General features: G+C 39.4%; 1 long non-coding RNA gene across 1 annotated transcript; it reads left to right on the top strand.

The window, feature by feature from the left end:
• The first annotated feature begins 564 nt into the window (after positions 1-564).
• On the top strand, positions 565-3,664 carry LOC138961828 (uncharacterized). The gene is made up of 2 exons (XR_011454321.1): positions 565-1,680; positions 2,047-3,664. It is a non-coding gene; the product is annotated as an uncharacterized lncRNA (long non-coding RNA).
• Positions 3,665-8,155: the final 4,491 nt, after the last annotated feature.

Raw genomic sequence — 8,155 nt, 5'->3', positions numbered from 1 at the left:
TTTCTTTTCTATCTTTCTTTGCTCTCAAAATATCGTATCTTTTCTATCTTTTTAGGTCGCACGTGGCAGATCCATAAATCCTTTGAAAGAAGGCAGAGGATTACCCCTTCAGTGCAGTCCAGGTCAAACAGTTCAGTCCACACAAACTTGTATCAATACTCCAGGAATTATGAATGTTCTAGGGCCCCATTAAAAAGTCCTCCGCGGGGAAAAAACAAGCATCTTCTTCAGGGCACGCTTTTCACCCCAGAGCAGACCAGGGTGGTGAAAGACTTCTTCTCAAAAGAATTAAACACAGTGTCCCCCAAGACGCGAGTGGTAAACAGGTCCGTCTATAAGGAGTTAAACATCTTTAAAAGGCAATGGCAATATGTACAGGTCCTTTTTTGAGAGTAGAGTTTGACAGGAAGTCTTTTGAGCATTCAGTTGAAACCTGCAGACTTTGTAAAAGGGGAGGCTAGTGTTATGCTAGGTCGTACTCGAGCTCTCGTCTGTTGTCAATGAAAACCATGCAAGGTGTGCGTTGGAGAGCTATGGCATTCCGTTTGTCAAATAATTATTTGGATACTTTTTCATGTTTTTTTCACCAGTTTTAGCTAAATAATCATTATTTAGAAACTCATGTGCTAAATAAGTAATTGTTTATAAACAATGTAAAACAATTCTAAATAATTTTTTGTTTACGTAAACAATTCATTATTTACCTAAACAATTCATTGTTTACGTAAATAATTCATTGTTTACGTAAATAATGATTTATTTACGTAAACAATATATTATTTAGACTTATATTACATTGTTTATAAAGAATCAGCAATGTTGCTAAATAAATCATTATTTACGTAAACAATGAATTATTTACGTAAACAATGAATTGTTTAGCCAACACATTTTCCATTATTTAGGGGTTTCTAGAATTCGCTTCTGAACTAAGTTTTATGTCTTTCGGTGATTACTATGATTGAATACAAGGTCTCTCCACACACTCTTATCTTAAAATAGCTGTTGTTTGGATATTATTTTATTTATTTTACAAGCCGAGTACGAAAATAACTGATCTCATACACAGTCAACGGTCAAGGTCAATTAAGGTGTTTCCCTGCCGGGAGTGTTTAGTGTTTGCATTTTCTTGCTTGAAGTTGTTGAAACACAGTTTTTCCCCCCTTATGTTCTCTGTTCTGTTTATGTCCCAACAACATGCCTGTCTTTCCATTTCTCTTCCTTTCATCGTTTCATTTCAAAGAGAAAAGTAAAAACAGCTGTGAACCGTTGAAAAACGGGAAACAATGCCTCCGACGCGTTCCGAGAAGACTCTGGAGTGACTTCCCTTGCCTCATGCACAGGCCTCATGCAAAACATTGCGATCGGGCGAGAAGCGAAAATATTCTGAGCGATTGTTACCAGAGGAGAGGCGGCGATACCACCAGAAGATTTTGGAGATTGACGGGAATGATCCGTATGACATTCTCAACCAGGTGCTGGTCAGCAAATCCGGACGATCTGCCAGAGCTGAGTTACATCAACATCGTAAATTATTTTGTGCTTGGCAAGAGTGCATACAGATACACATGTGAGCAGCTGAAAAGCTTAGCAACAGTTTTGATTCCTACCGACTTTTTGTCTCTGGCTGGGTGAGGGATGTCAAGTGCTACAGCCCAGAACTCTGTCATTTCTGCAAAGGTAAGAATGTGCTTTCAGTTTATAATGAATGAACGTGAGTGTTCTCTGTCTTGTGTTGCTGATATCACAAGTTGCAGTTCAGGATATTGTGTTGAGGCTTTGTCTTTGATATATTCTTCGCTTCAGTTTGTATTCTGGACTACGACAAAAGCTGTAGATAGTCTTGAATATATTTATATTTTGAAATAGCTTGCAAAATATTATATAAATTTATAATGAGCTTCATGTTCATATTCAGTTAAAAATCTGTTGTTTACTTTTCATTGTTAAGGTTATTGTAAAGCACGTTATGTGCGTCTTAGAGTTATATTCATTCGATTGACCTAGCTGAATGCTGATTTGTGCGACCTTCAATTTATTTTTCAGATTCTTCATTCACAACGCCTTAATGAACCAGCACTTTCTCCTTGGATCATCGCCACTTCTGATGGCAACATACTGGCAGCACACTGTACCTGCATGGCCGGAGTTGGAGAAACCGGCATGGCCGGAGTTGGAGAAACCTGCACACACGTCCCTTCACCTTCAAGGAGTCAGCTGTTGAGTGTGCTGTGGCAGACCGCCATTTCTGTTTGGAATCTAACAGTGAGGGGATGCTTTGTCTGCGCAAAGACCACCCATACTTTAGTCAAGTACAGTGCCAGATTGTTATGACCAGTTCCTCCTACTGCGATTTCATGGTGTGGACTACTGTGGATAAAGTTATTGTCCGAGTATTGCCTGACTGTGATTTTTGGGCAATGTGTGTGGAGAAAGCTTTGAAAGTGTTCAGACTCGCAGTTCTTCCAGAGCTAGTTGGAAACTGGCTGGACAGAGAAGCTGAGCCTCTACAAGCAGTGGATGTGAACCAGGAGCAGCTGCAAACACCAGCCGTGAAACGCAGCAAGAAACAGTGACAATGCCAGACTCGCTTGCTCATGTGTGTGGGAAAACAAACATCATGTATGACTGTACACATAGAAAGTGGCAGTAGTAAAGTTGTAGAGAGGGAGAGAATACATCGAACGCAGAAGAAGAAGAAGAAGAGAGGGAGAGAAAAGAGAGCATGTAATGTTTTAAATCACAGTTCACACTCACAGAGAAGTCATCAATTGTTCCATTCTTGTTTCATTTTATTCTTAAAGTAAAATCATGCACAGATGTAGACATGTATACATTTTGTTTAGGATCACCGACCACAATACAAAATCAAGTGCTACAAGTATAAATTATGATGCATACAGGACCTTATTTTGTGATTGTTTTACATCCACTGCTGTGAATAACAAAGAATCATGAGCAGTTTGATTATCAACTTATTCAGCCAGGTATATTGTTCATTCTCCTTGTTCAATGTTTCCAGTGACACGGATTGGCTGCTTGATTTAGGGAACAAATAAGAGTGTGTGGTCCAGCGTAGTTCTGCATCAGTACAGTCAAGTAATACAGTGTTTAAATTGGCAGTGGAACTGAAAGTTAGTTTCTATTATCAAGTAGTTCTGTTTTGATGACAACAAAATTGAACACATTTATTTCTGCAAAAAAGCGCACAGGTCTTTGATCATAATGAATAGTTAATGACTCACATACCCACAGTATGTTATTTCAATTTTGAACATTTAGTGAAAGTGTTCTCTTCACTTTGGCTTCATACCTGCAATACTGGTAGTGGTATGTTCAGTGTTGCTTGCAGTTGCATGTTATTGGTAGTTTAAATGTGTGCTCGCATTTCAAGTGTAGGCCATTTAATTTTTCAATGCTCCTTATCTTGTTTCCTGTGTAGAGCTATTTTGAGGTTAATCAGCATAATTCAACCTTTGTCAGTTGTGTCAATACATGTCACATTTATGCAAAATGATTTCAAAGTGTATGTTAAAGTGGTGTGTGTGTGTGTGTGTGTGTGATAGAAAGAGTGAAATCTGCTCTTGAATTGGAAGGAAATAGCAGCAGGTCAGATCATATACACATGTATATTCAAATTCAAGATTCCATCCAGTGAAAACATGATAACAGAAAAACTGTTGCTACTGCTCATGTGAGACACCTGAATCAGATACAATACACCACAGTTTAATTAACACATTCTTTAAACAATGCCTTCATCTTCAAATTCAAGATTCCGTCGTCCAGTGAAAACATAACAGAAAGACTATTGCTACTGCGAGACATCAGAATCAGATACAATACACCACAGTTTAATTAACATATTCTCTAGTCTAAACAATGCCTTCAGTTCACGAGGCTGTGTTTATGCAGCGTCACAGCAAGAATCACATGATACCAGTGCAAACATTGACAAGCCCAGATGATACAGTGACTATTTTGTCCAGTGTTACCACTTCTTCCTCTTCCCTTGCAAACAAAAGATCAGTCAGAATATCAGAGTTCAGAATTTTGTACTTTCCACAAAGAATACCGATAACTCGTTCAACATAAATTCTCAGATTAGCTAGTTTGCGTGTTGACTATCTCATAAGCTGTAAGCTGACTCTTCCCTCTTGTAAAGGCAGGGATTTTCACTTGTGCACCTCTCATAGCCACTAGTTCATTAATGTCAAATCCCCTGTCGGCCAAAATCACATCATTTTGTACAATATTGTCTAGATACCCACTATTTGCAGTGATGTGCTTGTCACTTGAAAGCCCACCCCACCCTTTAGAAATAAAAGAATTATGGCCTTGAGGTGTAATTGATATTAGGTATTTAATTGTATTGTTGTGCTTGTAGTTTGACCAGGTGAGTGCACTAGCAAGTAGCATCAACACTGGAGGGTCTCTCAATGAATATATTTCAAAACAGTCAATAATGGACACTACTCTGCATCTTGAACACACACGGCCAGTACATGTACTGTGCAACTGACCTTGCCACGGAACGATCCAAGGGGGGCAATCTCAGTCATCTCAAAGAGGGAAATCCAAACGCAATCCGCTTTGTTCGATTTTACGGGCTTGGACGATAGAGAAAAATAAGAAAAGCAAAAGCTGGAGTCCAGTCTGGACGAAACTGCTATCAAGAACGCAGAATTAATTTCTTCTGAGTTTTTTTTTAGCCGTAAGCGCCATGTTTAACTGCTGTTCACAATGCGGCCGCAGTGAAACCAACAAAGGGGCCTCACTATGGAAGAGTTTCCTGCTCCGATAAACATGGTGCTTACGGCTAAAAAAAAACTCAGAAAAAGCAATTCTGCGTTCTTGATAGCAGTTTCGTCCAGACTGGACTCCAGCTTTTGCTTTTCTTATTTTTCTCTATCGTCCAAGCCCATAAAATCGAACAAAGCGGATTGCGTTTGGATAAAATTTCCCTCTTTGAGATGACTGAGATTGCCCCCCTTGGATCGTTCCGTGCCAAGGCCAGTTACACGGTACTGGCCGTGTGTGTTCAAGATGACTACTCTGTTCCATGGATAGGGAAGGAATTGTGGCGGTAGACTTGTCTTTATACTTCGCCTGTCTGTCCAGAAAACAAGTGGCTGCAGTCTGTGGTACATGATATGCACAGTGCCGTGAAAAACTTTGCTGGCAGTTGTTCTTGACACAGAAAAGATGTATGCCAGGTGTTGCAGAGGTGTGTTAAGGCATATATATGCATGAATGAGAGCTTGAAACTGTGTCAGTGCTCTGCGCGAGTGTGTTGGCAAATGCCATGCAAGAAAATCAAATAATGTAACAAGTGTGAAGAAATTAGAAATCCCAAAAGAATATCGTACAGTATCGTCATTGTCCCTCAAAGAATCAAGTGTCATTTTTTTTCTTGGCAAGTTCGTCTTTAAGTTCCCGAGTTTCTAGCACCAGCCTGTTTAGTTCATCCCGTTGCTGCTTTTCTTCATCTTTAGAAATCCAGGCAAAATTGTCATAGGTTTCAGTCTGGCAGTAAGTACCGCCACAGTCACCTCTCTCGGGAAGAGGAGCAGCCAGTTCTGCTGTATCCGAAGTACCTTCACTTTCGCCATCAACAGCATCCTCTGCTAAATTAGGGTGAGAAGGAGTTGACTCACTCCCCACAAGCTTCTTCCTCTCCTTGAGTCTCTGGTACTGTCCTTGTTGGGCTGTCAGGCTGTGTCCCTGCACCATACCCAAGTTTCAAAGTAGGTGTTTACTTCCCACAGATGGTTGCCCTGCAGAAAAAATCAAAGGCAAATGTATTGTAAATTATGGATTGGGAGTTATTTTAAAAATAAGTCACCCAAACAAAATGAATGAGTAAATCTAGACACAGATCTACCCTTTAAAACTGAACTATAAAGTTGTATCAACAATGACCATTTAGTGTTCAAATAAATTCTGATTATCAAATCCAAGTATTTCACACCTTCTCACAAGTCATGGTTTTGGGCAACCATGATAAGTTGTTATACTGAGAGTAAGTGTAAGACTGAGTCATAGACTGCACTCGGTGCAGGACTGACCGACTGTCCGCACACTACCATCACAACACAGCTTGCATAAAACACAGACTAACCAAGGCAGGTGAACAAAAGCATGAGTACTTACCATTGACAAAATGATCAGAGCACACGTATCTCCTAGCTGTTGATTCAAAGTTGAAATTCTTCAGCTGAAGCTGTGCCAACCATTCTCGCCCGCGTCGTGCAGTCAAATCCCAGGCCTTGTCTCTTTGCCCTTTCCGTTGACAACAAATGGAACAGAAAAGAATCTTCTGTCCCTATCTCTATCTTGTCTGTTATGGCAATGTTTAACACTACAACTAGAGACCATGTCGATAAATGCGGAAGATTCAGAGTGCAGATTTCGCGTGTTGCCTTCTCGCGAGTTCCGCCGGAATGCCAGAGGCAAGGCCGGACAACTCTGCACACGACTGTGTGACGTCATCGCGTCAGAGCTCATACCAAGTTGTGTTGTGTTGTGTAACCTACAGATAAAAAAAAAAGTGTAATCATGCAGTAAGAGAAATGGAAAGAGAAAGTTTTTGTTGAGACAGAACAGAAAACTTAACACGGAAAACTTTTTTTCAACAACTTCAAGGGAGAGAATGCAAACACTAAACACTCCCGGTTATGACCTTGACCTTTTGTTTGTTTTCGCATTCAGTTCTTTTCGTACGGCAATTTCAGCTTGTAAAATAAACAAATTTACGAACATTTTCTGATAAATAATGTTTGGAGATACCTTGTATTGAATTATAGTATATACACAAAGAAAAAAAAATGAAGCTTAGAAGTCAATTCTTGATTCCCCTAAATAATGAAAACTGCTTTCCCTAAACAATTCATTGTTTACGTAAATAATTCATTGTTTACGTAAATAATGATTTATTTAGCAACATTGCTGATTCTTTATAAACAATGTAATATAAGTCTAAATAATATATTGTTTACGTAAATAAATCATTATTTACGTAAACAATGAATTATTTACGTAAACAATGAATTGTTTAGGTAAATAATGAATTGTTTACGTAAACAAAAAATATTTAGAATTGTTTTACATTGTTTATAAACAATTACTTATTTAGCACATGAGCTTCTAAATAATGATTATTTAGCTAAAACTAGTGAAAAAAACATGAAAAAGTATCCAAATAATTATTTGACAAACGGAATGCCATAGAGAGCGTCCTGACTCCCTTAAGAAATTGAACAGCAGTATTGGTATGTACTTCAACAGATGACAAGAGTGTGCGAAATATGCTCAAATTTGGCTTTATTAGGTGCCGGTGATGAATTGTCCCAAATAGGCTCAAATTTGGCCTTTTTATGTGGTAAGTTGTTCGAAATAGTTATGCTCAAATTTGGCCTTTCTATGACATTTGCGAAATATGCACACATTGTTTACGTGATGTCAGTAGTAGGGAGAGGTATAAACCGGACCCTTTTTATTTGCGCAATGCGCAATGCGCAAGGGTAGGGACCAGCATAAAGTTATAGGTTAAGGTGCCTGTGTTTAAGTAGTGATAAGGAGATATTGCGGATAAACGGTTTATTGCGTTTTATATTTTGTCATGTGATTTCATGTGCCTGTACCTGTTGCTCGGTACTAATGACCACTCCAGCTGGGGTAATGACAGGATTACTATCCGCGCTTCGCGGAGCACTCTCTTTTATGACGCTAATAACTATCAGAGGTGTCAGGATAAGGCGATAAAAATGGTACCCCTACTCTTTGCGGAGCCCCCTCGCCGATAAAACCACCAGAGGTGGCCAGCAGTTAGAGAAGTTTAATAGGAGGTGGTTTGCCTACCCCGAGGGTTGATTAGGGTTTAATGCTTAGATTAGTGCTAGACAAATGGTGTGGGGTGGGTGGAGGAGTTAGCTCGACTGGTGAGGCGGGAGAGATGAGAGCTGATTTACAAAAATATAAAAAGCTTTAACAACTAGACTCAGATAGCTACCTGTTGGTTTTATGTAGGTGTTATAAACATCGCAAGTACATTTTACACCGAACACGAGTTGTTCTACAGTCAGTCATACATAATGTTAGGTTAGAGACTGATCACGTCTGAGTATTGGTTGTCCACAGAGACACAAGACCTCAC

Source organism: Littorina saxatilis, linkage group LG3 (genome assembly GCF_037325665.1).
Source record: "Littorina saxatilis isolate snail1 linkage group LG3, US_GU_Lsax_2.0, whole genome shotgun sequence".
Classification (NCBI taxonomy): Eukaryota; Metazoa; Mollusca; class Gastropoda; order Littorinimorpha; family Littorinidae; genus Littorina; species Littorina saxatilis.
The sequence above is the reverse complement of the archived record's forward strand: the minus strand, read 5'-3'. Positions and strand labels throughout refer to the sequence as shown.